We start from the raw sequence: 16,818 nt of genomic DNA, 5'->3' as shown, positions 1-16,818 counted from the left end.
TCCTGGCTGCCGAGCGGTGTGATTGCACCTCTTGGCGCTGAAGAGGTGCCTCCAGGGATGGGGCAGCCACCACTGCTCTGGGCAACCTCTGCCAGGGCCTCCCCACCCTCACAGCAAAACATTCTTCCCTAAGGTCTCAAGCAGAACAACGCTGACTCTCTCATGTCCTCATGGCAAGGTCTCCCTGGAGACATATAATTTCCTTGGAAGGGAGATTTGGAAGCTCCCACCCCACTTCCCTTTTGCCCTGATAAATCTTGCGTCTCCAGCTTCCGCACGCTTGTATCTAGCTTGCTCTTTTTTCCTTCTTTTCCTTTCATAAAACACCCTTCCAGATAACATCTCTGCTCCGCTCGCTCAGCTATCAGCGCTCTGAAGGTTATCTGTGTTGGTTTCCAGAGGAAAATGAGAGGCAGTGGGGACCAGCACACGCGTCCGCTGTAATGAGACCCACTGAGCTGCTAGCAGGGAGGAGGGGTGAACCCAGAGAGATAACGGGGCTCTCCTGGGTCGGGAAAGCCAGTGCTGGTGGGTACTGGCAGGCAACACTGTCATCTCTTCCTGGAAACCTTCAGCAAGGTCTCTTCTCCTATCAAGTCGCGAGGTCCATCGTATCAGCTGCTCTAATTGCATGTGTTGAAACAACCCTGAGAGATGCTGAACTCACCGGAGCTGGAGCAGCGGGGAGGGGGTTCATGTCCACCGGTGGCTTTGGGGGTGGCTGTGCCCTCTGTCCCCAGGTGCCATGCGGTGGGATGAGGGCACGTGCCCTGTGATGTGTGTGTGCTCCGTGGGGGCTCGCCGTGGGAACAGGCCTTTGTATCTGTTTTCTTTGGCTTTAAACGGGGCCCACAGACACCCACTACTTCACATTTGGAGAGCTGGATGAGTCCCCGAGGTTGTAGCTGGAGCTCTGAGTTACCAGGGTTGCATTTAATTAGAATGAAAATTGCAATTCTGTGATCTGTGTTTAAATTCAGGCAAAACCTCTCTCGGAATCATAGAATGGTTTGAGTTGGAAGGAGCCTTGAAGATCATCTAATTCCAACACCCTGCCAATGGCAGGGACACCTCCCACTGGATCAGGGGCTCCAAACCCCATCCAACCTGGCCTGGAAGACCTCCACTGCTCTGGGCAACCTGTTCCAGGTTCCTCAACGCCCTTATGGTGAAGAACTTCCTCCTTATGTCCAGGCTAAATCTGCCCCTCTCCAGTCGATAGCCATTTCCCCTCATCCTATCCCCACAAGCCTTTGTAAAAAATCCCTCCCCAGCTTTCCTGAAGCCCCTTCAGGTATTGGAAGGTCACTATAACGTCTCTTGTTTCAACACCCATCCTCGTGTCTAAAGACAATTGATGCTTAGAGCGTCTTCCCTCACTGAACACCTGTGGGACTCTGGAGCTGCTCCAGCACGGTGTGGGTTTTGGGGCCAGTAGCTGAACCCCCTTTCACACAGCCTTCCGTCTGCCAGAGCCGTTTCAGACCGTGCTATTCCCTGAGCAGCTCTGTCACTTGGTGCTTTTCTTCTTCCCTGCAGTCAGGGACTCAGTACCCATGGCTTGAGCCGCGTTTCTTCTTTTCCGGGCAAAATGTCTTTTGCTGAAATGTGGAAAAACTGAACTGTGCCGCGTTTGGAAGGCGTTCCTTTTTATCCCAGCTTTCATTGCAATAGTTTTTCCTGAAGGAAAAGTGTTTTGAGGAAGAGAGGAGCTGCCGAGGAGAGAGCCTGGTGATTCTGAGGGTCAAATCGGAGCATCCGTGGTGGATCACTGCAGTGAAGGAGAAGCTTTCGCATCCTGCATTGCCACCATGTATTTATATTTCAGTGTAAAGGGGGAAAATGCACATATTATCAAATGATGCACTTTTTTATCTTCTTTATGGCTTCTAATGCTATAGCTGATTTCTTAAAACCACTAAAAGCATAAGCATTAAAGCAATTTTCCGGAGTAATATAGCAGGAGGTCTACAAAAGCTCTGCAACGTTTGATAATAGTTGCCATCTTCAGCTGAAGATAATGATGTTAACAAATGTAATGGGAGTAATGAGTGGAGATTCAAAAAGCAGCTTTTGTTTAATTTTTTTGTAATGCAAATGAGTTTGGGAATAAAGAAGGAGAGCAGAAAATAATGAAAACTTCATTTGAAATGAGTCTTAATCCTTGCAGCCAGCCCGCTCCGGGGGCAGGAGGGAAAGAGAGGGGATGGGGGGGCCTGAGAGGAGCAAGGTAGGGTTGGTTCAGGTGGACAGGAGAAAGTCGGTTGCGCGGGAGACAGTGCTCTGATCTCACCTCTGGCCTGTATGTGGGGTGGAAAAGGTTGGTGCAAGGATGTAGTGACCTGTGGCCCTCAGCGCCGAAGGAGAAATCTCTTTTTGAGTGGTTTGAGGGATCTCTCCTGTCTCTGAAGAGGAGGGGATGGGAGCAGGGTCAGCAGCCCAGCTCCTGGCAGGGACGAGTGGGGCTGACAGCTGTCTCCGGGCATAGGTGTTTGGAAGAAGAAAAGCAAAACTCCCTTCCTCTTGTTCCTGGGAGGCTGGAAATACCGTGCTTTGTGTTTCTGCAGCATCTTCCACTTTAAAAATGATGCCGGCTGAGTTCAACCTTATGACAGCCCAGCGACTCCCTCTCCCCATCAGAGCGAGTGAATTTACTTTATTTAGATTGACTCCCAGCCAAAGTGATAGGTGTGAGGCTGGCAAATAAGCATCCTTGTGATGAGGACTGGCACTTATGCATGTGCAGAAGATTCAGGTCTGTCAGCTTGTGTCAGCTCGCCTTCTATGGAGTGTTTAATCTCCTAACCCTTGGCCAAGAAATGCATTAAGAGATCTGTGGCAAGTAGGAGCTCAAGAACGGAGGGATGCTGCTGCCTGCCCCTCTTCTGTGAGCCTGTCCGTGAACTGATGGAACAGGGAAACAGGAGGGAGCATGAGTGAATTGGGTATTGTGCCTGCAGGATTGCTGGAAACCGGGGAGGAACTGGAGGAAGCAAATAACACCTCTTCTTCCTAAACAGGCTCATCTGGAGGGGTGTAAGTGGAATGCCACAAAGGTCTTGTTTGGTGTGGGGTTGTGGAAGCACAGGGTGATCCTCGTGCCTGCGTTAACTCACGGCGACGCAGCGGCACTGGAGCTTGAGCTGGCTCAGGCTCTGTCAGTGAGCAGATGGTGGTCACGGCTGTGTGAATGTCCTTGGACACAAAAAGCAGCGTCCCTGGCCCTGGGCAGAGATCACGTCTGTCCCTTTTCGGTGCCCAGTATGCCGCAGCTGCGCGGGCGGTGGGGTGGGATCCACTCCCACCAGCGTTGCCCCAGCTCTCGGAGAATGCAGAGCTTGGTTGGACAGATTTGCGTGGTGGGGTGGGATCTGCTCCAGGGTCACCGGGAGAGGAAAATAATGCTTCGAGTTGTTTTGAGCATCACCCCTGGCACGTGTGAGTTGTCTCTTGGGACTGTCAAAGGCAGCGATGTTCCCCTTCGAGTGCTGGTTGGGTTGCGGCGAGGGTGGAAGGACGTGCCTGCAGGCTGTATGCAACATCTTGAGAGGACAGGCCATGCTATAAAATGAGAGTCCTTCATGTTCTCCTTCCCTTATTTTTTTAGAAGGGCAAAGATGTAAGTTATCACACCTGGCTTTGCAATTTACAGCTTTTAATTAATCTGAAATTTCAACATAGATTTTTATGATAAGCAGAGGCATCTCTGCAAGCTGGGCAGGAACCTTAACGATGATCCAAGATGAATCTGCAGGATGAAATATCAGGGCAATAAACAAGGCTGTATAAAACAGAAAAGCAAAATAAAACATGCCCAAGATATCAAAGCAATGATCTACAAATGAGATTTCTTTTTTTAGCCCTTTCTTGTTGCAACCAGAGTGGTCCCTCCTTGTGGGCATTTGTCCGCTACTCCATCCCTGGAGGTGTTCCAGGCTGGGTTGGATGGGGCTTGGAGCCCCTGATCCAGTGGGAGATGTCCCTGCCCATGGCAGGGGGTGGGACTGGGTGGGCTTTGAGGTCCCTTCCAGCCCAAACTGTTCCATGAGTGATCCCTAGGCTGATACGGTAGCCGTCTTTTAAATGATTTGTTGGGTTTGCAGTGGTCACAGCAACAACGTACTTTGTTCCAGCATCCAATGACAATGAGAAGCGAGTCAATGAAACCTTAGCTGTCCACGTGTGATGGATACTCAATCCCTCACCAGAAGCCTGTAAGGCCAAGGGAAGGCGAGGTCTGTTGAGTAAGGGCAACTGGTCTAGGACTTGGGTTTGAACGCAGTGCTCTGGCTGTGCTCTGTGCAGCTCCTTCCCCTCTGCCTGCGGGCAGGGGTGATCCTGAGGTGTGCCGGAGGATCCTTAGTGTTTCGGGCCAGTCCTCCTCTTGTCATCACGATGTATGTGGCTGTAGTGCTTTGCTGTCCTTTCCTGGTGCGTAGGGTCAGAACTGTGCTCTTTCTCTGAATCCCAACACGATAATTTGTCTTTACTGTGTAACAGGGCTAGCGCGGTCCCTCCGGAGGGTTGTTTGTGGTTACTAAAGAATCCAGCACTACCAAACTCCTCATTAACTGCTTGACCCTTCCTTGCTGACCTCTGTCTTGGTGCTCTGCAGGCTGAACGAGGTCCTTCTGACCCGGCTGCAGGTGCTGTGCTGGAGCCTCCTGCCTCGAGCAGCCGCACGGATGGGTGTGGGGGCAGCCGGGTGATTTGTGGGAGCTGTAGAGCTCCTGGGGTGCATAGAGCTCTGCTTGCTGCCGCATACTCGCTTTCTGCCTCTGCTTTTTGGGGTTCCCTGTGCTACTGAGAAGGTTGACCGAGTTGCAAATGGCTTAATTTGCCCAGCGGCAGTCGAGAGTGCATTAGAAATGTGCTGACGCTTACCTTGTTTGTTCATAAGTGCAGACCCTGATTTCCACGCGGATGCTGTGCAAACAGCGTGCCCGGTGTCACCACCGTGGGCTTTGGGGGGAGCAGCGCTGCCTGGGCTGGGGGACCCCGGCAGCATTCAGCTCTCGTGCTGGTGGGCTCATCTTCCTAGAGAGACCCAGATGCCCCCTGCGGATGCAGCCGGTGCCCTTCTTCCAGCCCTCCTGGCATAACGCGGTTCTTGATGGGTACCAAAGCCGGCTCGGTGCTCGCAGGTGAGCACAGTTGAGGGCTGGTGCAAAAGCCGGCAGCAGGATGAGCCGCTGCGCTCCTGGTGTCCTTCCCTGTGTGTCCAGCAAGTTCTGGTGCTCACCAGAGAGGTGGGAATCCGGTGTTGGGATTATTGAAATGCCAGAAGGCTGGAAGTTGGGCTCGCGTCTCTCCCTGCTTTTGTTTCTGCTGATTTTGGAGCGGCGCATTATCCTCTGTTTTCCTTCTCCAGCCACCTAAACTCTGGAAAATTGCAATAATGAAGGGTAATGATACAGTGTGGGGAGCAGGCTTCCATTTTGAATCTCTTAAAGTTGTATAAACAGAGGCAGGGAACATTTACAAATATTTTCTTGGAAAAAAAAGAGAGGGAGAGAGCAAACTTCTTTTGCCTCCATTAGAGACATCTTTTCATTCCATGAGCTTTCGTATCTGCTAGCACCCCTCCTGTGGGCTGATCGGTGCACGCTGGTCTGGATCTCTTGGGAGCGAGGTGGTGTCTGGGTGGGCACGATGGGAATGGCAGGAGGAGATGCCCACAGCCCCACCTGCCCAAAGCATGTGGGTGGCTTAGAATCATGGAATGGTTTGGGTTGGAAGGGACCTCATAGTCCATCCAGTCCCACCCCCTGCCATGGGCAGGGACACCTCCCACAGGATCAGGGGCTCTGAGCCCCATCCAACCTGGCCTGGAACCCCTCCAGGGATGGGGCAGCCACCACTGCTCTGGGCAACCTGGGCCAGGGCCTCCCCACCCTCACAGCAAAACATTTCTCCCTACGATCTCATCTCAGTCTCTCCTCTTTCAGCTGCTTCTCACCAGAGCCGAGCAAAGGGGCAGCATCCCCTCCCTGGCCCTGCTGGTCCCACAGCTTCGGATGCAGCCCAGGACACGGTTGGTTTCTGGGCTGCCAGCACGCGTTGCCAGCTCATGGTGAGCTTCTCGTCCCCTGGCACCCCAAGTCATTCTCCTGCTGACCCCGAACTGCACACCCTGGAGCCGGTGTCAGTGGACCTGCTGGTGGCAGTGGAGGTCCCTCCTCACCCCTGTGGGACCTTGGGTCCTTGTGGAGTGAAAATCTCCTTTGAAATGCAGGCAAGGGCAAGCCAGGAGTTTGCTTTTAACATCAATATTCAGCAATAGTGCACGTGAATAATTAATAGTCCTGGGAACTGAGGCTTGTCTGTCTGTCGCAGCAAAGCAGAGGCGACAGGCTGGGGTTGGGGGAGACTCCTGGCCCCTCCAGGGGCACCACCAGAGAGCGGCACGCACAGGATGGGCTCTTGGTTGCATCTTATCAGAGGTTTCTGGGCTGCCTTCGGCTGCTCCGGGGACGCCGGCATCAGGCAGGGCTTCTGCCTGCTCATTGTGGTGTCCTGGGCTTGGGCAGCGTTGTCCCGTTCTCCAGCGTGGGCTGCGGGGCTGCTTTCCAGGTTCCTGCCAGGCTGTGGTGGCCGAGCCACCACTCTGAATGTTTTAGTGAAAAATAATCTGTCAGTAGGATTTGCCTGACCTCAAATTAGCTCTCACAAGAAGAGCTTAACCCTCATTGCTCCCTTCGTGGGTCAGCGTCTCCTTCCTCCCCAACTCAGCCGGGCCGTGTGCTTATGCTCCCCTTTCTCTTTTAACATCTATTTTTAGCTCTTCTTTCGGGCATTCTTTGTCTTTACAGCGATTACTCAGGGTCAGTTCTGTTCCGAGCAGGCAGAGGCTGCCGTGTTTTCTGTGAAACACTGGCAATTAGAGCAGAATAGCTGTCTCCGTAATAATAATGTACTGTGCAATATCGCCGCAGTGCTTACCGCAGCAGAAGTTGGGGTGCTGCAGGACCTGCGATGGGAAGGGTTGGATTCCTGCGGGAGCTTTAATCCACCTGTTCCCCGATGGCTGTAGGGCTCTGCCTCACCCTTTGGAGAAGCTTTGGGACTGCTATGCGGACCTAGGGGACGAGGTTTGCCTTGCTCTGATGGGTTGGATTTGGAGCACGCTTTGGTTTGAGTCCTGTTTCTGGCTGGAGGTGCTCAGCAGTGCCCACAGCCGCTCCACGGGAGCCAGCGGGGTCTCTGCCGCTTGCAAAGAGTGAGCAGCCACGCTGGAACGTGAGGTGCCACTGTCCGTGGAGATGGTGGCAGCTGCGAGGGACGGGCCCTCCTGCAGCTGGGCTTCATTGGGACCAATCCGGCACACGCAAGGGCTGCGCCGGTGGTGCAGGTGCTTTGCCCCCTCCTCCGAGCAAGGCTGCTATAGCCTCACTCTTAGGACAGGCAGGTCACTCCGTGGGACGCATCCTGCTAGCCTGGGGATGGAGCAAAGCCTCGCCGTTGCCCCTTCAAAGCCTCTGGTACTTCTTGCATAAAGCAGGGGGAGAAAATAAAAAAGATCTCCCCCAGCAAAAACTGCAAAGGAGAAGCGAGAGCCAAAGTCTTTATTGCAGGAACCCTGAATGGGAGGGAGGAGCAGGATTTGAGCTCCCTGCTGGTCTCTCTGAGCTGCTCTACAAAGCAGCCTCCCAGCTTGGCGAGCGAGATACAGCGAGAGGTTTTAAAGTTGTGACCTTAGCAAATGTATTAGACGGGAGAAAATAGCTTTTTTTTTTTTTTTCCTTTCCCCCGTTACGGTGTCAGCATAGCCGTGGCTTTTAAACCACATTACACGGGCTTGTCATCCAAGATAAAATGTTATTAAGATAAAAAGCTACACAGGGAACAGCAGGGAACTTCCCACCGCTGTATTTCAGCACAGCCGTAGGATTGCGAGGCCGTGCTCTGCCGCTGGCGCTGAAACCGTTGCTGGAAGCTGGGGCGGCCAGGGATGGAACCCGTGCTGCTGCAGGTCTCTGCAGCGGGGCAGATGTGGATGCCGCGTCCAGCTGTGCGCTGGCAGGCACTGATCCTGGTAGGATGATGGGCATGAGTAGGTGCCGTCCCACATGCCAGTTTGCCCGAGCATCGCCTTCCCCTTGCCGCAGCGGCGCGGGGCCGGGCTCTTGGCCGTGAGCAGGCTGGCGAAGCGCAGGCATCAGGGCACGGGCGTGCATGGAGCTGACAGCGAGCATGTGGGCGGCCGAGGGCCCTTCCTGGGGCCCCTCCTTCACGGGTCAGGGACTCACAGGCTGCCTCCCTCTCCTCTGGTCTTTGTTTGCCTCGCAGCTTCGCAGCCCCAGCTCCCGAGGCATCCGTCTTTGCATGCTCCGCTCCCGCCTGGCAGCCCGTGGTCCCAAGCCACAGCCAGTGTTGTGCATCCCCGTTCGGCTGCTGACGCTGCTTAGGATGCCGGCAAAGGGTGCCTGGAGATGGGCACGGTGCACCCAGAGCAACGCTGAGCCAGTGTCACGCTGCCTGGATCCCCCGCTTAGGGATGGTGGAGCATCTTTAGCTTCGCTGACAGCATGTCGATAATATTAATGTACTCCAGCTTCTGTTGATGCCCGTGCGAAGCCTCCTCCTGGCCTTTGCCATCACTTCTCTGACGCTGGACATTTGTGCGGCACGAGTGTGACATTAATCTGCTGAGCTGCGCTCGCGGCAGTCGGTGTGAGAGGCCCCGGGAGCGCAGGTGCGGGCGGCTGGCGTTTGAATTTCGGAGAGCTTTCCAGACCCCTTCGCTGGTGACAAAGACGTTTAGGTCAATCCTTTAAACTGACTTGAAAAGGTAGCGCTGCAGCGCCCTGCTTCTCAGCAGCTACAAAAGGAGAGGGCAGGCGGCATCTCACCTTGGCTGCAGAGCATCTGGACCTCGAGGTACCTGTGTGATCCGCAAGCAAAGCACAAAACAAAACAGGGAAAAAGCTGCTTTGACCTGACACTGAGGAGGAACAGAAAAAAGGGAAAAAATGGGAAAAGAGGCAAGCTGTAGTTACAAGGCTGGGTAATCCCTCGGTTGAGCCCGGCGAGTGCTGTAGTTGGAACATTAACTTGTCCTGGGCATGTTCAGCTTGTAACAGGGATGAATGTAAAAGCAATGCTGTTAGCTGCCTTATTAAAGGCTCGGGTCTGAGTCAATATGCACACGTCCCAGGTGGCTCAGTGCTGTAATTCCTAAAGCTTCGCAGCTCTTCGCCAGCACTTTTTGCTTGGAGATTCCTCCACATCATTTAAACCCTCCCAGCTCTTCGCTGTTGTGGGGTTTTGTCTTGTGTGTGGGTAGAGGACCGACTTGAGGCTGAGCAGAGGCTGAGAAGCCCATCTGAGCGTTGCCAGCACCTCCAGCTCTTGTCTTGGGTCTCACCCCAGCCCCAAGCACTGATTCTGCCTGGTATCGGATGGCACTGGAGGTGGCAGTGCCAGGGCTGCCCCATGGTGTAATAAAATCGAATCGTTGAGGTTGGAAAAGATCATCCAAGTCCAACCATCAGCCCAACCCCACCATGCCTGCTAAACCATGTCCTGAAGCATCACCTCTACATGCTTTTTGAACCCGACCAGGGATGGAGACTCCACCGCTGCCCTGGGCAGCCTCTGCCAGGGCTTCACCACTCTGTCAGGAAAGAATTTTTTCCTAATATCCAATCTAAATCTACCCTGGCGAAGGTGTTGACGCTGGTGAAATGTCCCTATGTCCTATCCTGCCCAGGGAAAGCCCCCACCATGTCAGCATCACTTACAGTATCTCTCCTTCCTATTCCACCCATGTGTGTGAAATGGGGCTCGAGCGTGTGGTCCCGACCCCCTGCGTGCGGTGCCCGTTTGATTGCAGATCCCGTGTGATTCAGCCGTAAACGAATCCCACAACCTTTGGTCACTGCACGATTTACGGAGCCGCCGGAGCGCGTGCGATTGCATGTGTGAGGGTGAATGTCTGACTCACATCTGCTGTATCTGCTCTGGTGAGCAAATATTTGCAGGCAGAAGGAGATAATCCCTGCTGATACAGGTATTTACCCATCGTGTTCGGCTTCTTTCTGCCTCCCTGCCTGCCAGGCTGAGGACCAGCAGGTTGCCTGTTCTCCCTGCCCACTGGGGAGGTGGTCTCTGCAGTGAGAGCGGGCTTAGCCCCGAACCGGGAATCTCAGTACACCTTTACTTGGAATTTCACACTCTGGGTGTTTTCCACATTCTTCCGCTCTCCTATCCTCTTCCATCCCCAATCCTCCACGTGCTGACATGCCGAGATGCTCAAAACCACTCTGTCCTTTGGCAGGAGCCATGCTTGGATTGGATATTAGGAAAAAAATTCTTTACTGACAGAGTGATGAAGCTCTGGCAGAGGCTGCCCAGGGCAGTGGGGGAGTCTCCGTCCCTGGAGGGGTTCAAAAACCATGTTGAGGTGGCACTTCAGGACTTGGTTTAGCAGGCACGGTGAGGTTGGGCTGGCGGTTGGACTGGATGAGCTTAGAGGTCTTTTCCAGCCTTCACGATTCTGTGACTGTTCTTTCTGTGACAGCATGGAGTGGGAGAAGTGATGCTGTGTTTGTTTTAGCAAGAACAGAAGGGTTTGCGGGGATTAGGAAAAGGAAAAGCCCATTGCCTGTATCGCAGGGTTGTGGAGCTTTCCTTGGGGTTTGGCTTTGCTGAGAGCATATCCAGCCCCCTCAGGGCAGCGGTTGCTGAGTTCAGGGGCTGAGTTTGCTCCCCCATCCCTCCTGGGGAACAAACTCTGGGGTCTGAAGGGGACAAACGAATATTGTCATGGGAAAAGCTGCACCATTAATACCATCGCAGACAGCGCTAGGCGTGCCCTTCTGCTAGGTAATGGGATTTGGTTTTAACCTAGAGACTTCCCTCCAAGCTAATGAAAACGTGTATTAGCGTAGAGCGCTTCCTGATTTGCGTGATCTTCCTGTTTGCCCTTGAGTTTGATGTACACGTGAACGTAAGAGCCCACAAACCCGCGATGGCGGAAGAGCTTTGCGGGGACGGCTGCCGGCCGGGCAGCTGGGGCGGATGCCGGCTAATGGCTATTAGGGGCTGATTGCACACACGCACAGCTGGTGCCAGGGAGCTGAACAATAAAGTAGCCACTCTGGACTGATTGGGCTAATCCGTGCTGCAGACCAGGGCCTGTTTTCATTAGTTTTCCCCGATCAAATTAGATTGCCAGACGACAGATCCTATTAAAGGAGGGGAGACCTCCAGCACGGCGTGTCCTGCTGGTCCTGGGACGCTGGCCATCGCCGGCTCTTGAAAGGGAGGAGGAGGAGGAAGGGAGTGGTGATGCAGCTCATGGGCACGAGGATGCCTTTGCCCTTGTCCGGGGACTCTCCTTCGAGGGCGCACAGCTCTGATCCGCCCTGGCACGGCAGCAAAGCCCCGTGTCCTTCAGGCAGAGAGCTGCCATCTCTTGCAGGTGCATCATTCCACACGTCCCTCACATAAAGCATCCGCGCCGAGCTGGCTCCTGGCCTGTATTAATTTAATTTCATTTTTAACTCTCCCTCCTCACATGCAGGGCGGCCCCAGCTGCGAGCTTTGGCACGAGGCTCGTGTGTTGTGTGCTCCGAATAGCAGATTACGCTGTCCTTAATCCGGCTGCGCATTCAGGGACCCGGCGCTGGCTTCTGACTAAAGATAGGCGTAATGGGATTTGGGCCTCCTTGTAATATATTTCCTAGCAGAGGTGATTAATCGGTCTATCGATGAGCTGCTATCGATTAGCTTTACGTGGCTTTGAGATGGTCAACCTGCAGCCTGCCCGTTATCCATCACTAATTACTTCGTCCTGCCGTGAATCAGTTGCCATGAGAAGGTTTTGTTGGGCTGGCTTGCAACCAGCTGTTTGTATCAGTGTGACCTGGCAGCCGTGTCCTGGGATGCATCCACCACGGCATCGCCAGCCGGGCGAGGGAAGGGATTGTCCTGCTCTGCTCCACACCTTGAGCACTGGGTGCAGTTTTCATTACGTTTACTATAATTGCTCTTTGCGGCTCCCTGAAAGGAGGTTGCGGTGGGGTGGGTGCCGGGCTCTTCTCCCAAGTGACAGGATGATGAGGAGACGGCCTCAAGTTGCGCCAGGGGAGGTTTAGAATGGATATTAGGGAAATTTTTTCACTGAGAGAGTGGTGAAGCCCTGGCAGAGGCTGCCCAGGGCAGTGGTGCAGTCTCCATCCTTGGAGGGGTTCAAAATACAGGTGGACATGGCACTTGGAGACATGGTTTAGCAGGCACGGTGGGGCTGACAGTTGGACTGGGTGAGCTAAGAGGGCTTTTCCAACCTTATCAATTCCGTGGGTCTATGATTCATCCTGGTGCCGAGGATGAGACTTGTTTTATTCAGCTGACATTTCTTCTCCTTGATTGAGGAAAGAGGCAGTGCTGGTGTGGGACAGAGTTCCTCGCAAGCATAATTAATAGCAATTTCCCTGCCCTGCTTATTGATTAATCATGGAGTTAATCTCTTCCAGGAGGATTTCCACTGATTCGTGGTGTCACTTTGTCATCCTTGTGCTACTAAGCCAGGTCCAGTTTGGCCAAGGGAATATTCCCATCAGAACCTCCTGTGGGTGTCTGAGCTGATGCCCCAGGGATGTGTGGTGGTCCTGGCTTGGCAGCACCCGGGTTAACCCTGTGGGCTGAGTTGGTTCCACCTCAGGGCTGCCCACGGGGAACCACGTCCACCCCAGCTTATGGGGCAAGTGTCCAGGTAGAGGTCGCTGCCGGGGATTGGCAGCAGCGCTTGCTCCCACTCCCTAAAACACTCGTGCTCTGGGTATTTCTGTGTAGGAATAAATGTTTCAGTTGCACTATAAATAATGGAGCGAGTAAAGATGTCGTGTAAGTGGTGCTCTGGGTTTTGCCAGAAGGTATGCAGTTTGTTGTGGTGGTTTTTTGTTTTGTTTTGTTGTGGGTTTTTTGTGCTTGTTTAACCTTTTTTACCTTTTTTTTTATTTTTTTTCCTTCCGGAGTCCAACGCAACGCTTCACACGGGGGACTTGAGGGAATCCAAGGAGAAGATTAAACTGTTGAAACTAAGTAAATCAATTCCTGTCGGTGTACTTTACTGTGCTGTGAACATGGTAGTGATTCTTCCTCATCACAGGAGCAGCCTTCCAGAGGCACAGGGTCCGACTTGGTTTGGTTTGGCTTTTAGCAAGTGGGTTTTTGCATCACCTGCATCCAGAGAGAGAAGTAGCCCCGTTAGGTCCTGGCTGATGGAGTTGAGTGGGGAGCCCTGGTGAAGAGGGCAGTGATTGCCTACACTTGGCTGGGGATTCTTCTCCTGATGGGATGCAGCTGGGAGAAGGAGGGGCTACTGGGGCCAAAAGCCGGGCTACTACGGCCAAAAGCCGGGCTACTGGGGCCAAAAGCTGGGCTGCTTTCCCCCAGCCTGTCCTGCTCGGCGCAGTCAGCACTCCGGGAGGTGAGTCCTGAGCTCGTATCTGTGCATGGAGGGGTGGTCTGAGATGCTCTGCTGGTGTCCCTTGGCAGCACCGCCAACTGCAGCACCTGTACCTTGGTAGGGAGAGCGGTATTTGAGCAATGTGGGCTTCTGTGTTTTAGCTGATACCCCAGGGTTGTGTCCTGAGATTTGTGCGCTCCACCTTGACGCTGCTGCATCCTCATTTCTGCTGGATATTGAGCCAAGGTCAGCCTTTACCATAAGCGCTGCCAGACCCTGAAGGCGTGTAGGCAGTCTGTCTCTGTGCCCCTTCAGAAACGAGAGCTTTGTGGAGCTCCCCGGTGCTCTCCTGCTTGTTTTGTTTGCACGCCAGGGAGCATGAGGATGCCTTGGGTGCCCCTTTCTGCTCCGTAGAGCTTCCCGGTGCTGCTGTGTTCATGGTTCTGGAGCATCTTGGAGAGCTGGAGAGGCTGTGGGGTGGGATGGGCTCCGTGGGGAGATGTGTCTGAGCACCCGGAATGGCCACGGACTGCAGGGGGTATCGACGTTGCTCTCTGGAAGTGTTAAAACCATAAAGCTGGTTTTAATCATGGGGTTTAAGGAAGAAAGGAGGGAGCAGCTCTGGAGTTTGTAAGCCTGAGGGTTGTGTTGAAGTCAAGGCTTCAAGGCTGCCTCCGCAAGTTGGCCCGTACGAGAGCCCGGCTATCGCGGTGCCCGCATGCAGAGCTGGCGTGGGCAGGAGGCCACACCTGGTGCTAGATAATTCTGGGCTTTTTGTTCTGCTTTAACGCAACCCAAAAGTGTTAATAAGGAAAAGCATTGGAAAGGGTAGCCCACAAGAATGAGATGTGTCCCCTGGTTTGCACGTTGAAAGCAAAAAGTGCCCCAGTGCCGTGAGCTCAGCACTGGTGTGAAAGGTGGCTGGCAAAGCTGGTGCTTGCATGTGTGAATTTACAGCTCCTAAACCCCACCAAAAGGCGTGTATGCATGACGGTATCTGCTCCGAGTCCCAATCTCTGCCTGGAACAGGAGGCGCCCAGGGCAGGGCTTTGACTGTGCAGGGTTTCCATCCTACCTGGCACAGTTGGCTCCCAGTCCCGTGCAGGGGCCTCTGTGTGTGATTGGAATATTCGCACTTGAAAGTAATTACCCCCAAGAAAAAGGTATTGTGTGATTGTGACTGGAAATACTCTGGTGCTGGAGCCAGGAACCCCAGCTGCGGGTGAGCGACTGAGACTGAGAGCCAGTGCGCGTGGCGTGGGGGCTGCTGATGTGTGGGGCAGCCCATGGAGGGTTTGAAGGAGTCCAGGGAAGCCAGGGAGAACTTTCTTTGCTGTGCCTGAAGAGAAACAACAGGTTCCACCTGGGTTTTTCTTCCTAGAAATCTAGGAATCATCATCTGCCAGCCGTGCTGAACACTCCTGGGTACCTCCAGGTAGTTCCTGCCACCAGCATGTTGTGCCACCTTGGCTTCCAGGGGCTGAGCAGGGCTGGTTTTTCTGCCCTGTGACGTTTGAGACTTTGCAATATCTTGATGTCTTGGCACTTTGTGATGCTCTGAGCCATGTCTGGCCTGCTAGAGATGCCAGAGGTGCTGTGGAGCAGGAGATGGCTGGAGTTGGTGCAAGGGCAAGGATGCTCAGGGCGACTGGGAGAAGCCATGAGTTCCAAAGTGTTGTTCCCAGCACCTCCTGTGTCCTCTCCTTCTTCTCCTCCTCTTCAGGGCAGGGAACAGACTGCCCTCTCTTCTTCTGGGGATGGGTGGCTTTGCATATGCCCCGCAGCCCCACGTTCAGTGGGGGAGAGGATTAGGAAAGGGCTTTACTTCTCTCCTAGATGAGTGCTTTTAAGCACTTGTGTGTTGTTATACGTCCTGCTGAGAACAAGCCAACTGTCCAGACAGCTGGCCAGGCCCTGGATTGGGTGGGATTTATCTGTAGGTGTTGCAAACAAGATCTTAATTGTCTTATCTGGACACATGACTTTTAATTTTATGGTGGAATTAAGAGCATTGCCCCAAATCAGGGGGAAAGGAATAGAAATGAGGTGATGTGGCGTCTTGATGTCTGCGTTCTGATGGGACTGTTTATGACAGGGACTCCACAAAAGCCCTGCTCCACCAGGGCTCCCACCCTGCCCCAGAGCTGGAGCTGAATGAACCTCAGGTGGCTGATGAGCCTCCACGGTTGTCCTCAATGATCTCGGAGGCCTTTTCAAACCAAACAATTCTATTGTCCCATTGCACGTCTGTTGGTGGGTGCTTGGGAGCCTGCAGACTCTGGCTCCTCAGTCGGATGCAAAGGACACGGAGGTGTCAGTGTTCCCTCCATCCTTCCCTCCCCGATTCCACCCCACAGCAGCGGTGAGAGGATGAGATGTGGTTAGAATTTTGCTTGATAGGTGCTGTGCTTCTGGGGCCTCCGTGCTGACCCTCCTGAAATGCAGACCCTCAGGAAGGGGTGAGCTGTGTCTGCCTGGGCATCCCACAGCGCTGGTTATGCTCAGGCTGGTTGAGGGGAGTTTGATCCATAGAATCGCTTGGTTGGGAAAGACCTTGGAGATCATAGAGTCCAACCATCCTTGTCCACTACTGAACCGTCCCTGAGCACCTCATTTGTTAACACCCTCCAGGGATGGGAACTCCGACACCTCCCTGGGCAGCCTCTGCCAGTGCTTGAGAACCCTTTCAGTGAAAACTTTTCCTGATGTCTAATCCACACCTCCCCCGGCGCAACTTGAGGCCCTTTCCTCTCATCCTGTCACTTGGGAGGAGAGCTCAGCACCCACCCCACCACAACCTCCTTTCTGGGAGCTGCGGAGAGCCATGAGATCTCCCCTCAGGCTCCTCTTCTCCAGAATAAACAGCCCCAGAGCCCTCAGCCCCTCTCATAACCCTGTTCTCCAGCCCCTTCCCAGGCTCCATTCCCTTCTCTGGATGCGCTCCAGCCCCTCAATATCCTCATTGTAGTGAGGGGCCCTGAACTGAACGTGGTTTATTGAACTGTGCCTGATGGACCCTTGCAAATTTCTATGAAGCTCTGCAGGGAAATGCATTTCCCCTCTTTCTCGATGCTCGGTTTGGCTGCAACTTTCTTGGCGGTTGTCATGGATGATCCCGTATCCATCACGTGCCGGTGTTGCAGACACCTCCTCCGGGTGCTTTTTGCCCCCGATTCCCGGGCAGGCGCAGGGCGCTGGCCCCGCTGCGGGTCGGATGCTCGCCGTGGCAGCTGGCTCGAGGCAGGCTGAGGGGCTCGTCAGCCAGCGACGGCCCCGGCTTCGGTCTGGCCTCCATCACTTCCACTTGGAAATCACTTCACTTACCCAGATGCGAGTGTACAGACACGCTGCCTGCGGGCTGCCCTCCTCTTCGCCGCAAAGCCCGAGTCTCTTACGCAAATCGC

The 16,818-nt window shown here is 53.9% G+C and overlaps 1 protein-coding gene across 2 annotated transcripts in view; it reads left to right on the top strand.

Annotated features, from left to right (window-relative positions):
* DSCAML1 (DS cell adhesion molecule like 1) overlaps positions 1–16,818 on the top strand; it is a 118,153-nt gene that overhangs the window by 30,941 nt on the left and 70,394 nt on the right. The gene's annotated exons all lie outside the window — the stretch shown is intronic.

The sequence above is a fragment of the Cuculus canorus genome, chromosome 23, assembly GCF_017976375.1.
Source record: "Cuculus canorus isolate bCucCan1 chromosome 23, bCucCan1.pri, whole genome shotgun sequence".
NCBI classification, from domain to species: domain Eukaryota; kingdom Metazoa; phylum Chordata; class Aves; order Cuculiformes; family Cuculidae; genus Cuculus; species Cuculus canorus.
Note: the sequence above shows the minus strand (reverse complement) of the source record. Positions and strands in the feature narration are given on the sequence as shown.